At 42.4% G+C, this 27,224-nt stretch overlaps 1 non-coding gene and 2 pseudogenes across 1 annotated transcript; 2 read left to right on the forward strand and 1 right to left on the reverse strand.

Moving 5' to 3' along the window:
* The first annotated feature begins 304 nt into the window (after window positions 1-304).
* LOC140286205 (U2 spliceosomal RNA) lies at window positions 305-481 on the forward strand (annotated as a pseudogene).
* A 19,065-nt stretch (window positions 482-19,546) lies between these two features.
* On the reverse strand, window positions 19,547-19,737 carry LOC140286222 (U2 spliceosomal RNA). Its single transcript, XR_011911084.1, has one exon. It is a non-coding gene; the product is annotated as a U2 spliceosomal RNA (small nuclear RNA).
* Window positions 19,738-24,706: 4,969 nt separating this feature from the next.
* On the forward strand, window positions 24,707-24,883 carry LOC140286206 (U2 spliceosomal RNA; annotated as a pseudogene).
* The last annotated feature ends 2,341 nt before the right edge of the window (window positions 24,884-27,224 follow it).

A 27,224-nucleotide genomic window follows, 5' to 3' on the forward strand; every position in this document is an offset into this window, starting at 1 on the left:
GGTTTAAACCATTTTGATATATATTGTAACCTATTGGCTAAGGAATAGTGCTGAAAATGAGGTAAATCTAATCCACCACTGTCCTTGGTCTTCTGTAGGGTTTTTAAACTAATACGTGGTGGTTTGTTTTTCCACAGAAATTTGGAGATGCATGAATCTAGTGACTTAAACCAAGTAGCAGATGGTTTTATGGGGATCATTGAGAACAAATAGTTAACTTTTGGTAGTATCATCATTTTAATGGTTGTAACTCTCCCCATAAGTGATATAGGTAAGGACTTCCAACGAGAGAGATCGTCCTCTACTCTCTTTACTAATTGCACATAATCCATCTGTACTTATCAGTTTAATATGTGATATGTCTATGCAAGGACTACATATTAAATGGATTTTTATCAATAGGAGTTGAAAAAGGAGCTTGCTCCGTTCACTCCAAGCATCGACCCGGTACTGCAGTGCCGCTGGGAACGGTGCGCTCTCCTCTGCTCTTGTGAAAAAGCTAACAGCGGTGCAGGATGGAAGTTTCTTTTAGTCTGCTGAGAAAAGAGAGTGAATGCGAAGTAGACTTTAACACGGCTCTGGGAGCGAGCCGAGTGCGGGCTAACCAGGAGAAATGCTTGAAAGAAACGCGACACCGAATGAGCGGTCAGAACAAAGCCTCAATACGGTGTTCCTGTGGTGTTTTTATAAAATGCGGTGAAAATAAAGGTGTGAATGCCCCATAGAAAACTAAAAGGTGGAGCGGAAGTGTTCGGCTGCAAGAAGGTGTGAATGTCCGACTATATTTGGTGAAAAGCAGGTGAAGCAAGGTCTGAATGCCCAACCTTACATAATCAAAAGCGAGATCAGAGGTTTTTGGCTGCAAGAAGGCCATAGTTTGCCAAAAGCGGGTAAGGTGCGAATGACCGACTAAATATCAACAAAAGTGGGGGCGGAGGTCTTCGGATGCAAGTGGGTGTGAATATCCCACCATACAAGTATGGTGGAGAGGAAGCTGTGAATGGCCGACCATAGTTTGCAAAAAGCGGGTGAGAAAAGGTGCGAATGTCCAACCATACATGATCGAAACAGGGTGTTTGGCTGCGACAAGGTGTGAATGTCCACCCATAATTAATGAAAAGCGGGCAACAAGTAGGTTCGAATGCCATACCATACATCATCAAAAGCAGGAGTGGATGTGTTTGGCTACAAGAATGTTTGAATGTCCGAGCATAGTTTGTAAAAAGCGGGTAAGAAAAGGTTCGAATGCCCGAACATACACCATCAAAAGAGGGAGCGGAGGTGTTCCGCTGTAAGACGGTGTGAATGTCCGACCATAGTTGGTAAAAAGTGGGTATGAAAAGGTGCGAATGCCCAAATTCGGCTGCAAAAAACTGTGTTCGGCTGCAAAAAGGTGTGAATGTTCGACTAAAGTTTGTAAAAAGCGGGTAAGACAAGGTGCGAATGCCTGACAATGTATGATCAAAAGCGGGAGCGGAGGTGTTCAGCTGCAAGAAGGTCTAAATGTCCATAATTAATTGCTAGAAAACATGAAAGAAAATTTTCGAAAATCAATCCGCACATGATCATAAGTGGGAGAGGAGGTGTTCAGCTGCAAGAAGGTGTGAATATCCTACCATAATTGCTGAAAAATGTGTTAGAAACGGTAAGAATCCCGGACCATACCTCATCAAAAGCTAGAGAGGTGGTGTTCGGCTACAAGTAGGTGTGAATGTCTGACTAAAGTTCAAATATATTAACAAAAGCGGGAGGAGAGGTCTTCGGATGAGTGGTTGAGAATTTCCAACCATAATCTATAAAATGCGGTGAAAAAAAAGGTGTGATAGAAACCTAAAAGGTGGAGCAGAAGTGTTCGGCTGCAAGAAGGTGTGAATGTCCATCTATAGTTGGTGAAAAGCAGGAAAAGCAAGGTCTGAATGCCCAATCTTACATCATCAAAAGCGAGATCAGAGGTGTTTGGCGGCAAGAAAACGGGTAAGGTGTGAATGACCGACTAAATATCAACAAAAGTGGGGGCGGAGATCTTCGGATGCAAGTGGGTGTGAATATCCCACCATACAAGTATGGTGGAGAGGAAGCTGTGAATGGCCGACCATAGTTTGCAAAAAGCGGGTGAGAAAAGGTGCGAATGTCCAACCATACATGATCAAAACAGGGAGCGGAGGTGTTTGGCTGTGACAAGGTGTGAATGTCCACCCATAATTAATGAAAAGCGGGCAACAAGTAGGTTCGAATGCCCAACCATACATCAACAAAAGCAGGAGTGGATGTGTTTGGCTACAAGAAGGTTTGAATGTCCGAGCATAGTTTGTAAAAAGCGGGTAAGAAAAGGTGCGAATGCCCGACAAAGTATGATCAAAAGAGGGAGTGGAGGTTTTCGGCTACAAGGTTTGAATGTACGACCATAGTTTGTAAAAAGCGGGTAAGAAAAGGTGCGAATGCCCGAACATACACCATCAAAAGAGGGAGCGGAGGTGTTACACTTGAAAGACGGTGTGAATGTCCGACCATAGTTGGTAAAAAGTGGGTAAGAAAAGGTTCGAATGCCCGAATATATACCATCAAAAGCGGAAGCGGAGATGTTCGGCTGCAAGAAGGTGTGAACGTCCGACCAAAGTTTGTAAAAAGCAGTTAAGAAAAGGTTCGAATATCCAACCAAACATAATCAAAAGTGGGAGCAGAGCTGTTCGACTGCAAGTAGGTGTGAATATCCACCCATAATTCCTGAAAAATGGGTAAGAAAAGGTGCGAATGCCCAACCATACATCATCAAAAGAAGAAGTGGATGTGTTCTGCTACAAGAAGGTTTGAATGTCCGACCATAGTTTGTAAAAAGCGGGTAAGAAAAAGTTCGAATGCCCGAACATACACCATCAAAAGAGGGAGCGGAGGTGTTCCGCTGTAAGATGCTGCGAATGTCCGACCATAGTTGGTAAAAAGCGGGTAAGAAAAGGTTAAAAAACCGGACTGTACACAATCCATAGCGGGAGCGGAGTTGTTCGGCTACAAGAAGGTGTGAAAGTCCGACCATGGTTTGTAAAAAGCGGGTAAGACAAGGTGCGAATGCCCGACAATGTATGATCAAAAGAGGGAGCGGAGTGTTTCGGCTGCAAGGTCTGAATTTCCAACCATAATTTGTAAACACCGTTGAAGAAAAGGCTCGAAAGCCCGACTATACACCATCAAAAGCGGGAGCGGAGGTGTTCAGCTGCAAGAAGGTCTGAATGTCCACCAATAATTACTGAAAAATGGGTAAGAAAAGGTGTGAATGCCCAACTATACATCATCACAAGCAAAAGTGGATGTGTTCGGCCACAAGAAGGTTTGAATGTCCGACCATAGTTTGTAAAAGGCGGGTAAGAAAAGGTTCGAATGCCCGAACATACACAATCAAAAGAGGGAGCGGAGGTGTTTCACTGCAAGAAGGTGTGAATGTCCGAGCATAGTTTGTAAAAAGTGGGTAAGAAAAGGTTCGAATGCCAGAACATACACCATCAAAAGAGGGAGCGGAGGTGTTCCGCTGTAAGAAGGTGTGAATGTCCGACCATAGTTTGTAAAAAGCGGGTAAGAAAAGGCTAAAATACCCAACTCTACACAATCAATAGCGGGAGCGGAGTTGTTCGGCTAAAAGAAGGTATGAAAGTCCGACCATGGTTTGTAAAAAGCGGGTAAGAAAAGGTTCGAATGCCAAAATATACACCATCAAAAGCGGAAGCCGAGGTGTTCGGCTGCAAGTAGGTGTGAATGTCAGATCATAATTTGTAAAAAGCTGATGAGAAAGGTGTGAATGACCAACAATAATTGCTGAAAAATGTGTTAGAAAAGGTAAGAATGCCGGACCAGTCATCATCAAAAGCGGGAGAAGAGGTGTTCGGCTGCAAGAAGCTGTGAATGTCCAGCCATAATAACTCAAAAACGGGTAAGAAAAGGTAGTATTGCCAGACCATAAATGATCAAAACAGGGAGTGGAGGTGTTCCGCTGTAAGAAGGTGTGAATGTCCCACCATAATTGGTAAAAAGCGGGTAAGAAAAGGTTAAAATACCCGACTGTACACAATCAATAGCGGGAGCGGAGTTGTTTGGCTACTAAAAGGTGTGAAAGTCCGACCATGGTTTGTAAAAAGCGGGTAAGAAAAGGTGCGAATGCCGGACAATGTATGATCAAAAGAGGGAACGGAGGTTTTCGGCTGCAAGAAGGTCTAAATGTCCAACCATAATTTGTAAAAACCGGGGAAGAAAAGGCTCGGAAGCCCCACTATACACCATCAAAAGCGGGAGCGGAGGTGTTCAGCTGCAAGAAGGTCTGAATGTCCATCAATAATTGCTAGAAAAAATGAAAAAAAATGTTCGAATATCCAACCGCACATGATCATAAGTGGGAGAGGAGGTGTTCAGCTGCAAGAAGGTGTGAATGTCCACCCATAATTCCTCAAAAATGGGTAAAAAAAAAGGTGCGAATGCCCAACCATACATCATCAAAAGCAGGACTGGATGTGTTCGGCTACAAGAAGGTTTGAATGTCCGAGCATAGTTTGTAAAAAGCGGGTAAGAAAAGGTTCGAATGCCCGAACCTACACCATCAAAAGAGGGAGCGGAGGTGTTCCGCCATAAGAAGGTGTGAATGTCCGACCGTAGTTGGTAAAAAGCGGGTAAAAAAAGGTTAAAATACCCGACTGTACACAATCAATAGCGGGAAGGGATGTGTTCGGCTACAAGAAAGTGTGAAAGTCCAACCATGTTTTGTAAAAAGTGGTTAAGAAAAGGTGCGAATGCCCGACAATGTATGATCAAAAGAGGGAGCGGAGGTTTTCGGCTGCAAGAAGGTCTGAATGTCCAACCATAATTTGTAAAAACCGGGGAAGAAAAGGCTCGAAAGCCCGACTATACACCATCAAAAGCGGGAGCAGAGGTGTTCAGCTGCAAGAAGGTCTCAATGTCCATCAATAATTGCTAGAAAACATGAAAGAAAATTTTCGAATATCAAACCGCACATGATCATATGCGGGAGAGGAGGTGTTCAGCTGCAAGATGGTGTGAATGTCCACCCATAATTCCTGAAAAATGGGTAAAAAAAGGTGCGAATGCCCAACCATACAACATCAAAAGCAGGTGTGAATGTCAGATCATAATTTGCAAAAACCTGATGAGAAATGGTGAGAATGCCCGACTATACACCATCAAATGCGGGAGCGGAGGTGTTCGGCTGTGAGTAGGTGTGAATGTCCGACCATACTTGCTGAAAAATATGACAAAGCAGTTTTCACTTGGTTTGAGTGAAGGAATTCATTTTATATCAAAATCCGAAATTGTGTAGAACTCGTGGAAATAAGTTTATTCTCGGATTCCTAAAGGTTTAGTGTTGTTCTTTGGTATACTGCAAAGTAATACTTTCTATTTTGTTGAAACCGATTCAGACATGGATAAATATGAAGGACAAAGCAGTTTTAACTTGGTTTGAGTGAAGGAATTCATTTTATATCAAAATCCAAAATTGTGTAGAACTGGTGAAAAGAAGCTTATTCTCGGATTCCTAAAGGTTTAGTGTTGTTCTTTGGTATACTGCAAAGTAATACTTTCTATTTTGTTGAAACCCATTCAGACATGGATAAATATGAAGGACAAAGCAGTTTTAACTTGGTTTGAGTGAAGGAATTCATTTTATATCAAAATCCAAAATTGTGTAGAACTGGTGAAAAGAAGCTTATTCTCGGATTCCTAAAGGTTTAGTGTTGTTCTTTGGTATACTGCAAAGTAATACTTTCTTTTTTGTTGAAACCTATTCAGACATGGATAAATATGAAGGACAAAAGCAGTTTTAACTTGGTTTGAGTGAACGAATTCATTTTATATCAAAATCCGAAATTGTGTAGAACTCGTCAATCGACGCTTATTCTCGGATTCCTGAAAAGGTTTAGAGTTGTTCTTTCCTATCCTGCAAAGTACAACGTTCTTTTTTGTTTAAAGCTATTTAGACATGAATAAATATGAAGGACAAAGCAGTTTTAACTTGGTTTGAGTGAAGGAATTCATTTTATATCAAAATCCGAAATTGTGTAGAACTCGTGAAAAGAAGATTATTCTCGGATTCCTAAAGGTTTAGTGTTGTTCTTTCCTATCCTGCAAAGTACAACGTTCTTTTTTGTTTAAAGCTATTATGACATGGATAAATATGAAGGACAAAGCAGTTTTAACTTAATCGGTTTCAACAAAATAGAAAGTATTACTTTGCAGTATACCAAAGAACAACACTAAACCTTTAGGAAATCCTTCACTCAAACCAAGTGAAAACTGCTTTGTCATATTTTTCAGCAAGTATGGTCGGACATTCACACCTACTCACAGCCGAACACCTCCGCTCCCGCATTTGATTATGTTTGGTTGGATATTCGAACCTTTTCATACCCACTTTTTACCAACTATGGTCGGACATTCACACCTTCTTATGGCTGAACACCTCCGCTCCCTCTTTTGATGGTGTATGTTCGGGCATTCGAACCTTTTCTTACCCGCTTTTAACAAACTATGCTCGGACATTCAAACCTTGTAGCCGAACACATCCAGTCCTGCTTTTGATGATGTATGGTTGGCCATTCGAACTTTTTCTTTGTGTAGAACTCGTGGAAACCATTCGAACCTTTTCTTACCCGCTTTTTACCAACTATGGTCGGACATTCGCACCATCTTACATGCTACTTGGTTTAAGTCACTAGGTTCATGCATCTCCAAATTTCTGTGGAAAAACAAACCACCACGTATTAGTTTAAAAACCCTACAGAAGACCAAGGACAGGGTGGATTAGATTTACCTAATTTTCAGCACTATTCCTTAGCCAATAGGTTACAGTATATATCAAAATGGTTTAAACCTAGCCCAATAGATGAACCATGGATAAATATAGAACAAGCATTGTGTGATAATCTGGAAATCTCTGACCTGCCACTTATTAGTCAAAACGTAAAAAATCACAAATGTTTCAAAAGCATTAACATCAGCACCTCTCTGACAGCCTGGTGGGAATTTCTTAAAATAACATAGTCTTCACTTGTCCCGTGTAAGCTTACACCCATCTGGAACAATCCTGACATCCTGCAAAACAAAAAAATGCTAAACTTTACTCTGTGGAAGATCAAAGGAATCAAACATCTGGAACATATAATCCAAAATGGACATTTTATTTTATTTTATGAGCTCATATCACAACATGAGATAGGCAGCAATAAATTCCTAGAATATCAACAACTTAAGTCTATAATAAAAAAGAAATATATCCTCCACCAACCAGACTTACAACTCCCGATTAGGGTAGTAGAATTTCTAAGCATCTGCACCCCAAAACTACTATCAAAAATATATAAATTATTGTCTAAGATAGATGACACAATGTCTCTACCGTCCTCAAAATGGGAGGCAGATTTATCCATCAGTTCTAGTCATAGCTTCTGGCCACATATATGTTTGAACACCTTCAGAATGACTCGAAATCCTAATTTACAGCTCATACAATACAAAATTCTTCATAGAACACACTATACAGGACAAAGGATGTTCAGGATGGGTTTAACACACTCAAACATCTGCTCACATTGCACAGATAACACACCTGATGATTATGCACACGCTTTGTGGTTTTGTGCGCCTGTCCAGAAGTTCTGGCTTGAAGTCTGTGCGGACCTATCAACATGACTAAAGTGTACCATTCCTGCATGCCCCACACTGTGCATACTGGGTGACTTAGACAACATCAATGTGGAATTTAGCTTAGCACACATGATCCTCACAGTGTTATGTATAGCAAAGAAAACTATTCTCATGAACTGGAAAGCGAAGAACAATCTGTGTATTAACCAGTTTAGAAATTTTCTTTTAGATTATATTAGCATGGAAACAATGTCTGCTTCCTCAAAACATCAATTGGCTGAATTTAATTCTCTCTGGTCCCTTCTGATTAGCTTGATCACATAGTGGTGGTGGTGGGTTGCTGTCCCGTCGCTCTGGGCGGTTGGGTGTGTGCTGGGGGGGGCTGTGTGGCTTCGGGCGTCTGGTGGTCTCTCGGGTCGTGGGGAAATACGGCAGCCCTGTATTATTGCTTCCTGTGAAATCAAGATACAATGTGCACATGCTGGTTACAAATAAGAAAATACAAACAACAAACAGTTTCTTCCATGGTTCACAGCATGTGTATGATCATCTTCATCGCTGGTCTCAGTAAGGATGTTTCAATCTTCGGTGTCAGAGGTTACTAGCACTTAACACACCGGTGGAGTACAGCTTTTACTGCTGACTCTTATCTTTGTCCTTCCGGGCGTGTTGGTTAGGCTGATGTATGTCAGGGTGGAAGTCATCTACTGGTTCTGGTACCTTCTTACAGTGACTGGCATGAATCCAGGTTGCTCTCTCTGCAACTTTAACAGCTGTGTGAGTGACCAGTAGCACCTGGAACGGGCCTTGCCAACGTTTGTGCTTCCAATGTGAAGTTCCTTCACCACCTGTCATCTGGTTGGAGTGGTGTGTTTTCTGTGGCTGGAAGGGCTGCTTTTACTGCCTGTGAAACTTGAGATAGAACAGTGGAAATGTTTCGACAGTAAGAAAACATAGCATCATCACAAACAGTTGTGGAAGGGAGGGGTCTGGTTACAGGTCCCAATCCCAGGTTAGGAGGTCTGCCAAATAAAATTTCAAATGGGCTGAGATTCACTTGAGCTCTGATTCTCATTCTCATGTAGGTAAGCACAATAGGTAATGCTTTTGTCCATGGCAGACCTGTTTCTTCACAACATTTGGCTAACTTGGACTTTAATGTACCATTTTCTCTTTCCACAGCACCTCCACTCTGTGGATGATAAGCACAATGTGTGCGCAAGCTTATTCCCAGGAATTTACCAACCTCAGTCAATGCAGTGTTTACAAAATGTGTGCCATTATCACTGCTGATCTTCTCTGGAATGCCCCATCTAGGAATGATTTCTGTTTAGCAGTGCTTTAGTCACTGCATTACTGTTTGCATGTTTTGCAGGGAAAACTTCAACCCATTTACTAAACACGTCCACTATTACTAGTGCATATTTCTTTCCTTCAGCTGGTGTGAGTTCAACAAAATCCATCATCAAATGTTCAAAAGGTTTCTCTGGTGGAGGGTGTGCAACTTGCGATGTGTGTAATGCCTTTCCTACATTATGTGTGGCACAAACCATACATGACTGACAGTATTTTTGCGCATATGAACTGAACCCTTTTGTGAACCACTGAGCAGTGAGTGCATTCAGCATCCCTCCTTTTGACACATGGTTCAACCCATGTGTCAATTTTGAAAAATGAGGAAAAAAATGTTTAGGTAGACAGGGTTTACCCTCAGGTCCCATCCAAACACCATCCGTATGAGTTGCACCCACAGAGGACCAAATGCGTCCAGAGGACCAAATTTCATCTGCAGAGGCAAAAGTTTGCAAAGCATGGAGATCTGTGAGGGAGTCTTCTGCCTGCAAAGAGAGGGAAGCGAAAACAGGAAAAAAATTAGCTGCCTGCTTAGCTGCAGCATCAGCTCTGGCATTGCCACAAGCAACAGGATCGTCTGAGTTAGTGTGAGCCGCACACTTACAGACCGAGATTGCTGTAGGCAAAAGGATCGCATCAAGAAGATCAGAAACCTGCTTGGAGTTCAGAATAGTTTTACCATCTGATTTAAGGAAATGCCTGTGTTTCCACAGCGCACCAAAGTCATGAACAACACCAAAAGCATATCTGGAATCTGTGTAAATAGTGACAGACTTACCAGCTGCCAACTTACAAGCTTCAGTAAGTGCAATAAGCTCAGTAGTTTGAGCGGAGAAATGTTTAGGAAGAGAACCAGACAACAAAGTGTCATGTGAAGAACATACTGCAAACCAAACACAGTTAGTACCTGTGGCTGGATCACGCAAAGCTGATCCATCTACAAAAAGAATCATGTCAGAGTTTGGAAGAGGAGTCTCTAAAAGATCAGGTCGGGGTGTACAAACTTGTTCCAAAACAGCTTCACAGTCATGAGGCTCCCCATCCTCAGGAGTCGGAAGCAAAGTAGCAGGATTCAGAACAGTACAACGTTTAACAGTGACATTTGGCATATCACAGAGCACAGAGGTGTATCTGAGCCAACAAGCAGTTGAAAGATGTGAAGTTTTCTGCTCGAGAAGAATAATGGCAACAGTATGAGGAACCAAAACAGTCAAATTAGCGTAGCCCACAATATCTTGGGAGGCCAGGACAGCTTTCTCTGCAGCTGCAACAGCACGAAGACAACCAGGCAGGCCTGCAGCCACAGAGTCCAGTTTTGCTGAGAAATGAGCCACTGGCCTTTGCCTGCCCCATGTTCCTGCATAAGAACAGATGTCATACAACCATGCTTCTCATCAACTGCCTGTATGAAAGGTTTATGAGGATCTGGAATGCCAAGTGTTGGTGCTGTTTGAAGAGCCAGCTTAAGCTCACTAAAGGCTGATTCAGCCTCAGGAGTCCATGGAACACGATCAGCTGACTGGAGCTGCATGTCAGAACTGCAGCTGCCTTTACCATGGATAAGAGCACCTAAGAGAGCTTCGAGAAAAGAGTAGTTAGGAATAAAGTTCCTGCAGTAAGATGTTATACCTAAGAATGACATAAGCTGTTTTTTAGTAACCGGTTTAGGAATGATCTGAACTGCAGCAACACGTTTAGGAGAAAGTGAGCGCCCATCCTTAGAAATCACATGACCCAAAAAGGTGACTTCGTCCTGTACAAACTGTAACTTAGAAAGGCTGGCTTTATGGCCATAAGAAGGAAGATGTTTCAACAGATTCACTGTCTTTTTCACACTGTTGTTTAGATGGACCACATAAAAGGATGTCATCCACATACTGCAAAAGAGCAGAGCCTGTGGTTGATTGAAGTTAATCCAGACTAGCTTTGAGGGCAGCATTGTAAATAGTGGGACTTTCACAGTACCCCTGGCATAACCGGGTAAAAGTCCAAGATCTCCCTTCAAACTAAAAAGCAAACCAAAATGGGCTATCAGGGTGCACTGGCGACAAGTCAACCACTGAGAAAAACTGTGCATCTGATGTAATTTGAGACAAAATAGTGTGTGGGTTGGGCACAGTAGGAGCATGTGGCTGAACTGCAGCATTCACCGCTTGGAGGTCCTGTACAAAACGCCATTCATCTGGCTGGCCAGCATCTTTAATCTTTTTAACAGGAAACAATGGAGTAAGCACAGGTGAATTTTCAAAAGGAACAATAACGCCTGTTTTCTGAAAAGATTGAAAAACAGGTTTAATCCCTTTAATTGCTTCAGGCTTAAAAGGGTACTGTTTTTTACATGGACAAAAGTCTGATTTAGGGGTGACAATTACTGGTTCACAGCCTTTTATCAACCCCACATCATATTTGCTCTTAGCCCAAAGATCATTGGGCACTTCAGCCAACATGGGTATCGAAGACAAATCTGTTTCAGATAAAAAACATGCTTCAAAATGTGATTCTGTGGTAGGAATTAAGTCCACAGTTCTTTGACAATGCATTGTACTCAAAAATGTTTTTTTGTATGCTGACAATCGTTCAGAAAACATCAAATTTGGATCAGCAGGTGAAACAGTCCACTCCATTTATTTCTGACATGTAGCAACAAACTCTCCCACACCTTGTCACTGCCAGTGTGTACGTTTGGCCAAGGAAATGTGAGGGCGAGTACCACAAACATTAAAAAAATCGAAGTGCTCTGGAGTGAGCGACACAGCCAATAAAGTAGGCGCACATATTTTTTCACTTCTTCTCATAGTCATTGTCAGGCCCCAAAGAAATGTGTGATGTGCAGTGCAAATCAGTAGGTTGCATGAAATCAGAAAGGGGTGAAACTAACACTTTTGCTTCTTCCACTAGTTGTTGTGAAAAAGGAGAGCTGGGAAGTTTCCACTCATAAGCATATGTAAGTGCCGATGAATCAAACTGCACTGCTGTGAAAACTTTGTCAGGCTGTAACATAACCTTAACACCCTCTGGTGTAGAAGTTAAAATAATGCCTAATTTACACATGAGATCACAGCCCATCAGGTTAATGGGACACAACTCTGATAACAAAAATGAGTGTTTGAAGGAGAGCTCATCGGGAGTGACAACACGCAATGGGCATTGTCATTTTCTCCTTCACAACCTGGCCTGAGGCAGACATAGAGTAAACGTGGTTTCCACTTAACTTTGGAGGACAATAAAACTCCCCTGACGTCACTACTGATGAACATAAGTTCCCATAATCTGAGAGAAATATCTTTGCTCTAGGACGGAAATAGCATGCAAAACTTTACTACGTGAATCACAGTCGGCAAGCGTTTCTTCACTACACAGAGCAGGAAAAATGTGTGAGTGTGTTTGTGCTATCACCCATTAGTGGAGGCTCCGCTGCCGCGTGACGTCCAGAACCTGCCTCCCACCCTCAGTCAGCCTTTTGCCCAATTTCATCACTTTTCAGCTGTGGACAGTCCTTCTTCCAGTGTCCAGTCTGGCCACAGTAAAAACAAATATTCGGATCATAGCTCTGATCCCACACATCCACGTCTTCGACTTCGGCCTCGTCCTCTGTTTACACCAACTGCGTAATACATGGTCATGGCTGCCAAATGCAGCTCCTTTTCACACTTGTCCCTTTTGGTTGTCTTACGCGTCTCAACTTGGTTATGAGCATGGCGAGCATATCGGCGAACGTCAGCCAAACGAGGACCCTCACACCATCCCACGTAAATGTTCTTTACTTCAGTGGCGACATCTGGCATGAGGCCTTTAATTATTGCATTGCATGCAATACTCTCCCATGGTCCTGATTCATTACCCAAATCCCTTGGTCTCTGATGACCGCTGTGCTTGCTGACTTCCTCAAGGATGCGGTGTACAAAATCATCAGTCCCTTCACCGGGTTTCTGTTTGCAGGTGTAAATGTGGGACATATTGATTTTGGTTGGAAATTGAGTGGTGATGGCTTGACACAGTCTTTGGTTGGCTGCTTCATATTGAGCGTTATCATTATGTCCTCGTTCACTGTTGGTAGGTCGCAAATCCAGTTGTAGCATACTGGCCTCTATTTTGCAGAGGTCGGACGGTTTGAACTTTTTTGCCAATATGCGACGCAATTCAACCCCAGTCGGGCAGAATTGTGCGCAGAAATCTCGCAACTCGTCAGCAAAATGGGGTCCAGAAATCTCTGGATCTGGTAAGCATTGTTATGCTTCCATGATGTCAGTCTCAGTCCAGGGTCGATAAACCAGTAATGGTCCAGTGGGAACTGCAACTTTAACCATAGGCATGGTTTGAATCTGGTTTTGTTTTTTCTCACGTTTAGATCTCTGAAGTCCAGATTGTGGGTAAAGGATTTTTGTCACTTGCGTTAAAAGTTCTTGGGCAGGTACGCTGGAGAACCAAACGTCTTCCTTTTCCTCATCATCAGACCTATGTAGCTGATGTTGTGAGAATGATGGAATTTCTTCCCGAGGGAGGATGGAAGAAGTCCCTTCTTCCCGAGAGCCAGAGGCTTGTGGCAGGGCTGGCTGTTGTTGTTGCAGGCGTTGTGGAGGGCAGGAGTCCAGGTCTGGATCCGGCACAGCTAATACTAAATTATTATCATCATTCCGTCATGGCATTTGTTTAACATTTTCCTTTCTTTCTCTTAATACACTTTATTTTTTCCAAAATTCTATACCTTTCTTACTTCTTATTTAAACTTAATTTTCTTTTTTTTTGCTTCATCTCTTTCTCATATTTGCAAAACTTTTCTTCTAATTTTCTTATTTCTAACATACTAAAAGAACCTTCTGGTGGAAAACCTCTGGACCATATGTCTTTTTCATTTCATCATGCTTAGGTCCCCCGGTAGGGTCAAAAGTCTGAGACCTACTGTTTCCCATTCTCAGACTTGGAATGGGGAAATATATTCCTTCACTCAAAGGACGTCTCCAATGAGGACCTTAATCTGTACTCACACTTCTTCGGAGTACTTCACACTTCTTCGGACTGCTTCAAAAGTTTCACTTACCCATGAAATCTCTGTCTCACTAATGACACAACCGGGAAACCCTCTTTTATTCAAATAAAAACTAAAAAGCAGTCCTATCGTCTCAGACTATCTGTTTTATGAATTTAAGGGGCTAAAAAGTTTTGTTCTCGTTTTTCTATGATTAACCGAATGTATGTGAGAGTCCAAACAGACAGAAGGGTTACGGCCGAGCGCTGGACCTTCCTACCCGGCTGGGGTATATGTTCTTGTATGTTGTCTGACTGTTTGATTTGAATGTGTTGTGTAAGTGTCCTGTTGAATGTTACATGTTTGGGCTTTGACACGCTTCACTGTGGGCATTCGCACCTTGTCTTACCCGCGTTTTACAAACCATGGTCGGACTTTCACACCTTCTTGTAGCCGAACAACTCCGCTCCCGCTATTGATTGTGTACAGTCGGGTATTTTAACCTTTTCTTACCCGCTTTTTACCAATTATGGTCGGACATTCACACCGTCTTACAGCGGAACATCTCCGCTCCCAAATTTGATGGTGTATGTTCGAGCATTCGAACTTTTTCTTACCCACTTTTTACAAGCTATGGTCGGACATTCAAACCTTCTTGTAGCAGAACACATCCACTTCTTCTTTTGATGATGTATGGTTGGGCATTCACACCTTTTCTTACCCATTTCTCAGTAATTATTGGTGGACATTCAGACCTTCTTGCAGCTGAACACCTCTGCTCCCGCTTTTGATGGTGTATAGTCGGGCTTTCGAGGCTTTTCTTCAACGGTGTTTACAAATTATGGTTGGAAATTCAGACCTTGCAGCCGAAAACCTCCGCTCCCTCTTTTGATCATACATTGTCGGGCATTCGCACCTTGTCTTACCCGCGTTTTACAAACCATGGTCGGACTTTCACACCTTCTTGTAGCCGAACAACTCCGCTCCCGCTATTGATTGTGTACAGTCGGGTATTTTAACCTTTTCTTACCCGCTTTTTACCAATTATGGTCGGACATTCACACCGTCTTACAGCGGAACACCTCCGCTCCCAAATTTGATGGTGTATGTTCGAGCATTCGAACTTTTTCTTACCCACTTTTTACAAGCTATGGTCGGACATTCAAACCTTCTTGTAGCAGAACACATCCACTTCTTCTTTTGATGATGTATGGTTGGGCATTCGCACCTTTTCTTACCCATTTTTCAGGAATTATGGGTGGAAATTCACACCTACTTGCAGTCGAACAGCTCTGCTCCCACTTTTGATTATGTTTGGTTGGATATTCGAACCTTTTCTTAACTGCTTTTTACAAACTTTGGTCGGACGTTCACACCTTCTTGCAGCCGAACACCTCCGCTTCCGCTTATGATGGTATATATTCGGGCATTCGAACCTTTTCTTACCCGCTTTTTACCAACTATGGTCGGACATTCGCACCATCTTACAGCGGAACACCTCCGCTCCCTCTTTTGATGGTGTATTTTCGGGCATTCGCACCTTTTCTTACCCGCTTTTTACAAACTATGGTTGGACATTCAAACCTTCTTGTAGCCGAAAACCTCCACTCCCTCTTTTGATCATACATTGTCGGGCATTCGCACCTTTTCTTACCCGCTTTTTACAAACTATGCTCGGACATTCAAACCTTCTTGTAGCCAAACACATCCACTCCTGCTTTTGTTGATGTATGGTTGGGCATTCGAACCTACTTGTTGCCCGCTTTTCATTAATTATGGGTGGACATTCACACCTACTTGCAGCCGAACACCTCGGCTTCCGCTTTTGATGGTGTGTATTTTTGCATTCGAACCTTTTCTTACCCGCTTTTTACAAACCATGGTCGGACTTTCACACCTTCTTTTAGCCGAACAACTCCGCTCCCGCTATTGATTGTGTAGAGTCGGGTATTTTAACCTTTTCTTACCCGCTTTTTACCAACTATGGTCGGACATTCACACCTTCTTACAGCGGAAAACCTCCGCTCCCTCTTTTGATGGTGTATGTTCTGGCATTCGAACCTTTTCTTACCCACTTTTTACAAACTATGCTCGGACATTCACACCTTCTTGCAGCGAAACACCTCCGCTCCCTCTTTTGATTGTGTATGTTCGGGCATTCAAACCTTTTCTTACCCGCCTTTTACAAACTATGGTCGGACATTCAAACCTTCTTGTGGCCGAACACATCCACTTCTGCTTGTGATGATGTATAGTTGGGCATTCACACCTTTTCTTACCCATTTCTCAGTAATTATTGGTGGACATTCAGACCTTCTTGCAGCTGAACACCTCTGCTCCCGCTTTTGATGGTGTATAGTCGGGCTTTCGAGGCTTTTCTTCAACGGTGTTTACAAATTATGGTTGGAAATTCAGACCTTGCAGCCGAACACCTCCGCTCCCTCTTTTGATCATACATTGTCGGGCATTCGCACCTTGTCTTACCCGCGTTTTACAAACCATGGTCGGACTTTCACACCTTCTTGTAGCCGAACAACTCCGCTCCCGCTATTGATTGTGTACAGTCGGGTATTTTAACCTTTTCTTACCCGCTTTTTACCAATTATGGTCGGACATTCACACCGTCTTACAGCGGAACACCTCCGCTCCCAAATTTGATGGTGTATGTTCGAGCATTCGAACTTTTTCTTACCCACTTTTTACAAGCTATGGTCGGACATTCAAACCTTCTTGTAGCAGAACACATCCACTTCTTCTTTTGATGATGTATGGTTGGGCATTCGCACCTTTTCTTACCCATTTTTCAGGAATTATGGGTGGAAATTCACACCTACTTGCAGTCGAACAGCTCTGCTCCCACTTTTGATTATGTTTGGTTGGATATTCAAACCTTTTCTTAACTGCTTTTTACAAACTTTGGTCGGACGTTCACACCTTCTTGCAGCCGAACACCTCCGCTTCCGCTTATGATGGTATATATTCGGGCATTCGAACCTTTTCTTACCCGCTTTTTACCAACTATGGTCGGACATTCGCACCATCTTACAGCGGAACACCTCCGCTCCCTCTTTTGATGGTGTATTTTCGGGCATTCGCACCTTTTCTTGCCCGCTTTTTACAAACTATGGTTGGACATTCAAACCTTCTTGTAGCCAAACACATCCACTCCTGCTTTTGTTGATGTATGGTTGGGCATTCGAACCTACTTGTTGCCCGCTTTTCATTAATTATGGGTGGACATTCAGACCTACTTGCAGCCGAACACCTCGGCTTCCGCTTTTGATGGTGTATATTTTTGCATTCGAACCTTTTCTTACCCGCTTTTTACAAACCATGGTCGGACTTTCACACCTTCTTTTAGCCGAACAACTCCGCTCCCGCTATTGATTGTGTAGAGTCGGGTATTTTAACCTTTTCTTACCCACTTTTTACCAACTATGGTTGGACATTCACACCTTCTTACAGCGGAACACCTCCGCTCCCTCTTTTGATGGTGTATGTTCGGGCATTCGAACCTTTTCTTACCCGCTTTTTACAAACTATGCTCGGACATTCACACCTTCTTGCAGCGAAACACCTCCGCTCCCTCTTTTGATTGTGTATGTTCGGGCATTCAAACCTTTTCTTACCCGCCTTTTACAAACTATGGTCGGACATTCAAACCTTCTTGTGGCCGAACACATCCACTTCTGCTTTTGATGATGTATAGTTGGGCATTCACACCTCTTCTTACCCATTTTTCAGTAATTATTGGTGGACATTCAGACCTTCTTGCAGCTGAACACCTCTGCTCCCGCTTTTGATGGTGTATAGTCGGGCTTTCGAGGCTTTTCTTCAACGGTGTTTACAAATTATGGTTGGAAATTCAGACCTTGCAGCCGAACACCTCCGCTCCCTCTTTTGATCATACATTGTCGGACATTCGCACCTTGTCTTACCCGCGTTTTACAAACCATGGTCGGACATTCACAGCTTCCTCTCCACCATACTTGTATGGTGGGATATTCACACCCACTTGCATCCGAAGACCTCCGCCCCCACTTTTGTTGATATTTAGTCGGTCATTCACACCTTACCCGTTTTCTTGCAGCCAAACACCTCTGATCTCGCTTTTGATGATGTAAGATTGGGCATTCAGACCTTGCTTTTCCTGCTTTTCACCAACTATAGACGGACATTCACACCTTCTTGCAGCCGAACACTTCCGCTCCACCTTTTAGGTTTCTATCACACCTTTTTTTTCACCGCATTTTATAGATTATGGTTGGAAATTCTCAACCACTCATCCGAAGACCTCTCCTCCCGCTTTTGTTAATATATTTGAACTTTAGTCAGACATTCACACCTACTTGCAGCCGAACACCACCTCTCTAGCTTTTGATGATGTATGGTCCGGAATTCTTACCGTTTCTAACACATTTTTCAGCAATTATGGTAGGACATTCACACCTTCTTGCAGCTGAACACCTCCTCTCCCACTTATGATCATGTGCAGATTGATTTTCGAAAATTTTCTTTCATGTTTTCTAGCAATTAATGATGGACATTTAGACCTTCTTGCAGCTGAACACCTCCGCTCCCGCTTTTGATCATACATTGTCAGGCATTCGAACCTTGTCTTACAAACTTTAGTCAAACATTCACACCTTTTTGCAGCCGAACACAGTTTTTTTCAGCCGAACTTGGGCATTCGAACCTTTTCATACCCACTTTTTACCAACTATGGTCGGACATTCAAACCTTCTTGTAGCCGAACACATCCAGTCCTGCTTTTGATGATGTATGTTCAGGCATTCGAACCTTTTCTTACCAGCTTTTTAGAAACTATGCTCGGACATTCAAACCTTCTTGTAGCCGAACACATCCACTCCTGCTTTTGATGATGTATGGTATGGCATTCGAACCTACTTGTTGCCCGCTTTTCATTAATTATGGGTGGACATTCACACCTTGTCGCAGCCAAACACCTCCGCTCCCTGTTTTGATCATGTATGGTTGGACATTCGCACCTTTTCTCACCCGCTTTTTGCAAACTATGGTCGGCCATTCACAGCTTCCTCTCCACCATACTTCTATGGTGGGATATTCACACCCACTTGCATCCGAAGACCTCCGCCCCCCCTTTTGTTGATATTTAGTCGGTCATTCGCACCTTACCCACTTTTGGCAAACTATGGCCTTCTTGCAGCCAAAAACCTCTGATCTCGCTTTTGATGATGTAAGGTTGGGCATTCAGACCTTGCTTCACCTGCTTTTCACCAAATATAGTCGGACATTCACACCTTCTTGCAGCCGAACACTTCCGCTCCACCTTTTAGTTTTCTATGGGGCATTCACACCTTTTTTTTCACCGCATTTTATAAAAACACCACAGGAACACCGTATTGAGGTTTTGTTCTGACCGCTCATTCGGTGTCGCGTTTCTTTCAAGCAATTCGCCTGGTTAGCCCGCACTCGGCTCGCTCCCAGAGCCGTGTTAAAGTCTACTTCGCATTCACTCTCTTTTCTCAGCAGACTAAAAGAAAGTTTCATCTTGGGCTCCCTGAAACCTCCATCCTGCACCGCTGTTTGCTTTTTCACAAGAGCAGAGGAGAGCGCACCGTTCCCAGGGGCACTACAGTACCGGGTCGATGCTTGGAGTGAACGGAGCAAGCTCCTTTTTCAACTCCTATTGATACAAATCCATTTAATATGTAGTCCTCGCATAGAGGACACATCAGACATTAAACTGATAAGAACAGATACTACACTTGATCTTAGCCAAAAGGCCGAGAAGCGATAACTGTCCACTGGTTCACGTCCGAGGGCCCTTCCTGGCACAATGCGCACTTGTAGCGGTGTTCTTTTTATGGCCATAGTGTCACTTTGCACCTCGGCCCACCCGCTGCACTGAGCACTCTTCAGCCCTTTTAAATGGTATAACTTTACACTACCGCACGCTCCAGCGAGCACCATTCAAGCAACAACTTTGCACTCCAGCTTCGAACATTGGCACAGTCGCAACAAGTAAGGCGACTCTACTCAGAGAAGTCACTCTGCACAGTAACAAGATTTCTTTTGCACAGACAGAAAGGGCTTCATCCGCAAAGGTAAAGCCTGCCAAAAATAGAAACAACTCATTAGTGCTGCTCAACGTTGTACTTTGCAGTAAAAGAAAGAGCAAATCTAAAGATTCAGGAATCCGAGAATAAGCTTACTTCCATGAGTTCTTCACGATTTCGGATTTTGCTATAAAATGAATTCCTTCACTCAAACTAAATTAAAACTGCTAAACCGCTAATCTGTTACATGCAAGGCAGATGTCAAATTCACCGAAATAGGATCTAAGGGTATTTGGCCAATCGAGCTGTAGCAGCTTCGGTAAAAGAGTATAAGTTGAAGAGTTTGTGAATAAAGGTGTGCACACACATAGTGAGTTGTAGGAAAATAGGCAGGGAGCAATGCCGGCTGGGGTATAGGTTCTTGTATGTTGTCTGACTGTTTGATTTGAATGTGTTGTGTAAGTGTCCTGTTGAATGTTACATGTTTGGGCTTTGACACGCTTCACTGTGGTTGTTAACTGTGTGGTGTGTCCTGAAATGTTATATGTTTGGGCTGTGTGACATGCTTAATGCTTTTCAGTAGCAACCCACTTATTCATATATAGCAACTGACAACATAAGAAGTCCGGACATACTTTGATAGTAGTTGTAGAAGTATCCTTATTGATAATAGATAAACTAATTCATAGTGATAGAACAGTAGATGAACAGGTGCCTGCACATGTCTCATGAAAATAAAATGGGTGTATGATTGCTGACGGCAGAGCAATACTGCCAAACTTATGAGTTCTTGTGGCAAACTTGATTCAGTGTCTTGACGTGTATACGCTGTTTCGCTGACTTGTCACAAGAAACAAAGTGTGTTTGATAAGATCCGACCATTTTATTACGGGAGGATCAGTATATATGGATTCTGATGTGACTGATAAACTCATTCGTATCTTAAGCATAATCTAATACGTGAGACAACGCCCTGGCACACAATCAAAAAAAAAAAAAGAGAGAGCGGTTTTGTGTCCCCACAGTCCATAATGTAGAAAAGAGAGAAAAAAGCCTTTCTGATTTGTTGTGTGTGCTCACAGTGCAGAGTGTAGAGAAAAGAGAGAAAAGAAAGCCGTTTTGGTGTCACGGGTGTTGTGACTTACACACACACATTTCTGAATTGAGAAAGGAAATTATTTTAGAGGAAGCACTAGAGTTTAGATCCCACATTTGTTGATAGGCATTCATTTAATTTTTCTCTTAATCAGTTTTAAAGTGAATACTAACTGAGAAATGAAAAAGGTGAAGAGTTTAGAAGCTTGGTTCAAGAGCAAAACTTGGTTTATGATCAGCTGAGTCTCTAAACAGAACAGCAAAGGGCTTCATCGAACATTTAAAAAAGATTCAGATTGTTAGAATATCCAGAATTTATAGGAATGGTGGTGATTACTCTTATTTTCTACAATGGAAATAACTGCACCATGTCTGTTTTATGAATTTAAGGGGCTAAAAAGTTTTGTTCTCGTTTTTCTATGATTAACCGAATGTATGTGAGAGTCCAAACAGACAGAAGGGTTACGGCCGAGCGCTGGACCTTCCAAAAAAGATGAGACAGGCTGGACCCGTGCCATACTAGTTAAGGCCTGCCTGTGGATTACAGGTTCTTTAAACTCTCACACACACAAACTCACACACGTTCGCACACATACACCCATACACACACACATTCTTGAACTTGCTGCAAGATTAAACCTTTGCATTAACTGACTCCAGCAACTCTGAGTCTCATTGAGAGACTTTTCTCAACAATTGGGTCCTCAAACCAGATCTCAACGTTTTTTCCGCTGTCCAGGGTCGGAGCTGAAACCGTGCACGGGGGAGTCCAGTACTCCTAATGAAAGACCCCCTGCTGAATTGCGGTAATTAGGGGCCAGTGTCCACTGAAAGGGGAAAAAGGGACGAGATCGTACTTTTGAATCAATGGCCAGAAGCCATTGGCAGTGCAGGCATCAACAATAATGGTGTTATTTCACCCATTAACACTTAAGGTACCTCATGCAGTGGCTGTGATATGGTTACTTAACAAAATATCTTTACCAGACATCTCTCCTACATAACAGTTCTTCTTTCACAGCCACACCTTGTTGTCGAGAGATGTGCTACACTTAATCCATCCACACTGCTACCTACCCCACAGATGGAAAGCCAGAAATAACCATCAGTGTTTTACCCAGGCCAGACTTAACTGATATACGTTATGAAAATGCAGAAATAACTATATTTATTCAACAGATCAAGGAAAAAAACCCTGATGGCACAAATGCTACAGGATTTGCAGTAGTAACAGAAACTGAAGTTTTCTTAAAACAACCACTACCAAAAAATTACTCTGTTCAAGCAGTCGAATTGGTAGCTTTAACTGAAGCTTGTAAATTAAATAACAAAAAGGTTGTTAACGTTTACACTGACAGTCAGTATGCCTTCTCAACTGTACATGTGTTAACACAGCATTGGGAAAACAGGTATGTTGACATCCACAGCTAAATGTATAAACTACAAATATTTTAGCATTATTAGATGTTATTCAATTGCCATCTACAATAGACTCGTATGAATGACCGGAAGGAAAACCATACTGCCAAAGAATTTGTTTAAATATGCTGCAGTATTGAGCCACGGACCATGTCATGTCTCAACAGGAGGGATGGAAGCAATAATGAACCAGGTTTTTACAGCATATGGTTTTACTAATTATTAAAAACATTTTTTAGAATAAATAAATGAATAAAGTTTTGTCTAGCAGGTCAAATATGTGCAAAATACATTCCACAGGGCAATCTAAGACCAAAACGAAGATAATTCCCTAAGCCAGTGTATCTTTTTCAACATATTTGTTTGGATTTCATTATTTCATTATTTTGTAGATTTCATTGAACTAAATTAATGTTAAGGGAAACGATTCTGCTCAGTGACAACAGAGGTTTTTACCAAATGGTCTGAAATATTTCCATGTGCACAAGCAGATGCACTCTCAGTAGCAAAATCACGCGTAAAATAACTCATTTCTAGATTTGAAATTCCTGAAAAGATCTTCAGTGATAATTTGACACACTTTGTAAACAATGTCATCTCACTGATGGCAAAGAACTTAAAATAGACCTTAGAAACCACTGTGATATAGAAGGTTTCGCTAACACATTGGAATTGTTTTACTATTTACATATGCATGTGCAGTGAAGAATTGCTTGCTGCTGATAAATGCAAAGAAGAACAGCTTACACATAAATGCTCACATATAGGCTGCTGAATGCAATGAAGACCTGCTTATCCAGTAAAGTTCAATGTCAATGTGTAATATTCAATTAGGATTTGCAAAACAGTGAAGTTAAACAATGAATGGGTCCATAGTCGGTATGAGAAGACTACAGGAATATTTACCTGGGTGTACGTTCAAACAGAGATGAGAAAATTGCGATAAATTATTGTTTGTTTGTTTGTTAGTATGTATATGAATGTTATGTGTATAAACTGTGTTGAGTTGTAGTTACTCAGTAGTGTCTCAGTGAAACAACCGACGGGGGAAGCCTTGCGGTGACAACAAAAGCAGTGTTTTACTGATCAGTCAAGTTGCTCCAGTGTACTCCATACAAACTGGTTGGCTACTGAAGGGATAGAAAATGGGGAATACTTGTTTTAAAGCAAACAAGGAATTAGATGGGAAAAATACATGTTTTAACGGGACCCAGACAATATTAAATACTCAGACAGATGGGAGAAGAAGTGTAGTTTTGTAGGAAATCACAAAATTATTACATAAAATGAGTGAAATCAATTGAAGAATGCCTTTCTGAAGAGCTGTTTACCACAGATGAGCAGCTTTGCGACCAAGCACATTGTAGATCGCTTTACTGCCAAAATGATCTAGTTTAATGGATTGGTTTAGACATTTATAACAGCATTTTAAGAACAAAGAGAGAAACAAAAAGGGACAACGCTTCATGGTGGAAGGTGATGTATAAATAACTGTGTATATGATGAAGGAGAGACCATTTGAGCAGCACAGCCATTTCGCAGCACAGGGACAGCAGTCCAAGTTAAAGGATCTCCCATGTGGTATCACCTGTCACACTGTGTCAAGGCATCAAAAGAAGAAAAAATCACCAAACTCAAGGACAAAGAGACGAAGACTCCGGTGAACGAAGAGAGAGGACTTACAAACCAGAAATACAAAAGGATGCTCGATATCAAGATCCAGAAGAAGAGGCTAACAATGCCACGAACACTTACGATGCTGGGAATGATGCCAGCAATGAACAGAGAAGAAGATTCAGTGTCATCAATCTGCAACACGTGCCTCTAATGAGGGGTTGAATATAGAATCCTCAACGATTACAACGTCTCTGGGAACTGTGACAACAACAAGGTTTAAACCATTTTGATATATATTGTAACCTATTGGCTAAGGAATAGTGCTGAAAATGAGGTAAATCTAATCCACCACTGTCCTTGGTCTTCTGTAGGGTTTTTAAACTAATACGTGGTGGTTTGTTTTTCCACAGAAATTTGGAGATGCATGAATCTAGTGACTTAAACCAAGTAGCAGATGGTTTTATGGGGATCATTGAGAACAAATAGTTAACTTTTGGTAGTATCATCATTTTAATGGTTGTAACTCTCCCCATAAGTGATATAGGTAAGGACTTCCAACGAGAGAGATCGTCCTCTACTCTCTTTACTAATTGCACATAATCCATCTGTACTTATCAGTTTAATATGTGATATGTCTATGCAAGGACTACATATTAAATGGATTTTTATCAATAGGAGTTGAAAAAGGAGCTTGCTCCGTTCACTCCAAGCATCGACCCGGTACTGCAGTGCCGCTGGGAACGGTGCGCTCTCCTCTGCTCTTGTGAAAAAGCTAACAGCGGTGCAGGATGGAAGTTTCTTTTAGTCTGCTGAGAAAAGAGAGTGAATGCGAAGTAGACTTTAACACGGCTCTGGGAGCGAGCCGAGTGCGGGCTAACCAGGAGAAATGCTTGAAAGAAACGCGACACCGAATGAGCGGTCAGAACAAAGCCTCAATACGGTGTTCCTGTGGTGTTTTTATAAAATGCGGTGAAAATAAAGGTGTGAATGCCCCATAGAAAACTAAAAGGTGGAGCGGAAGTGTTCGGCTGCAAGAAGGTGTGAATGTCCGACTATATTTGGTGAAAAGCAGGTGAAGCAAGGTCTGAATGCCCAACCTTACATCATCAAAAGCGAGATCAGAGGTTTTTGGCTGCAAGAAGGCCATAGTTTGCCAAAAGCGGGTAAGGTGCGAATGACCGACTAAATATCAACAAAAGTGGGGGCGGAGGTCTTCGGATGCAAGTGGGTGTGAATATCCCACCATACAAGTATGGTGGAGAGGAAGCTGTGAATGGCCGACCATAGTTTGCAAAAAGCGGGTGAGAAAAGGTGCGAATGTCCAACCATACATGATCGAAACAGGGTGTTTGGCTGCGACAAGGTGTGAATGTCCACCCATAATTAATGAAAAGCGGGCAACAAGTAGGTTCGAATGCCATACCATACATCATCAAAAGCAGGAGTGGATGTGTTCGGCTACAAGAAGGTTTGAATGTCCGAGCATACACCATCAAAAGAGGGAGCGGAGGTGTTCCGCTGTAAGACGGTGTGAATGTCCGACCATAGTTGGTAAAAAGTGGGTATGAAAAGGTGTGAATGCCCAAATTCGGCTGCAAAAAACTGTTCGGCTGCAAAAAGGTGTGAATGTTCGACTAAAGTTTGTAAAAAGCGGGTAAGACAAGGTGCGAATGCCTGACAATGTATGATCAAAAGCGGGAGCGGAGGTGTTCAGCTGCAAGAAGGTCTAAATGTCCATAATTAATTGCTAGAAAACATGAAAGAAAATTTTCGAAAATCAATCCGCACATGATCATAAGTGGGAGAGGAGGTGTTCAGCTGCAAGAAGGTGTGAATATCCTACCATAATTGCTGAAAAATGTGTTAGAAACGGTAAGAATCCCGGACCATACCTCATCAAAAGCTAGAGAGGTGGTGTTCGGCTACAAGTAGGTGTGAATGTCTGACTAAAGTTCAAATATATTAACAAAAGCGGGAGGAGAGGTCTTCGGATGAGTGGTTGAGAATTTCCAACCATAATCTATAAAATGCGGTGAAAAAAAAGGTGTGATAGAAACCTAAAAGGTGGAGCGGAAGTGTTCGGCTGCAAGAAGGTGTGAATGTCCATCTATAGTTGGTGAAAAGCAGGAAAAGCAAGGTCTGAATGCCCAATCTTACATCATCAAAAGCGAGATCAGAGGTGTTTGGCGGCAAGAAAACAGGTAAGGTGTGAATGACCGACTAAATATCAACAAAAGTGGGGGCGGAGATCTTCGGATGCAAGTGGGTGTGAATATCCCACCATACAAGTATGGTGGAGAGGAAGCTGTGAATGGCCGACCATAGTTTGCAAAAAGCGGGTGAGAAAAGGTGCGAATGTCCAACCATACATGATCAAAAGAGGGAGCGGAGGTGTTTGGCTGTGACAAGGTGTGAATGTCCACCCATAATTAATGAAAAGCGGGCAACAAGTAGGTTCGAATGCCCAACCATACATCAACAAAAGCAGGAGTGGATGTGTTTGGATACAAGAAGGTTTGAATGTCCGAGCATAGTTTGTAAAAAGCGGGTAAGAAAAGGTGCGAATGCCCGACAAAGTATGATCAAAAGAGGGAGTGGAGGTTTTCGGCTACAAGGTTTGAATGTACGACCATAGTTTGTAAAAAGCGGGTAAGTAAAGGTGCAAATGCCCGAACATACACCATCAAAAGAGGGAGCGGAGGTGTTTCACTGCAAGAAGGTGTGAATGTCCGAGCATAGTTTGTAAAAAGTGGGTAAGAAAAGGTTCGAATGCCAGAACATACACCATCAAAAGAGGGAGCGGAGGTGTTCCGCTGTAAGAAGGTGTGAATGTCCGACCATAGTTGGTAAAAAGCGGGTAAGAAAAGGCTAAAATACCCAACTCTACACAATCAATAGCGGGAGCGGAGTTGTTCGGCTAAAAGAAGGTATGAAAGTCCGACCATGGTTTGTAAAAAGCGGGTAAGAAAAGGTTCGATTGCCAAAATATACACCATCAAAAGCGGAAGCCGAGGTGTTCGGCTGCAAGTAGGTGTGAATGTCAGATCATAATTTGTAAAAAGCTGATGAGAAAGGTGTGAATGACCAACAATAAT

The sequence above is a fragment of the Leuresthes tenuis genome, unplaced genomic scaffold, assembly GCF_036924035.1.
Source record: "Leuresthes tenuis unplaced genomic scaffold, fLeuTen1.0.hap1 SCAF_77, whole genome shotgun sequence".
Taxonomy (NCBI): Eukaryota; Metazoa; Chordata; class Actinopteri; order Atheriniformes; family Atherinopsidae; genus Leuresthes; species Leuresthes tenuis.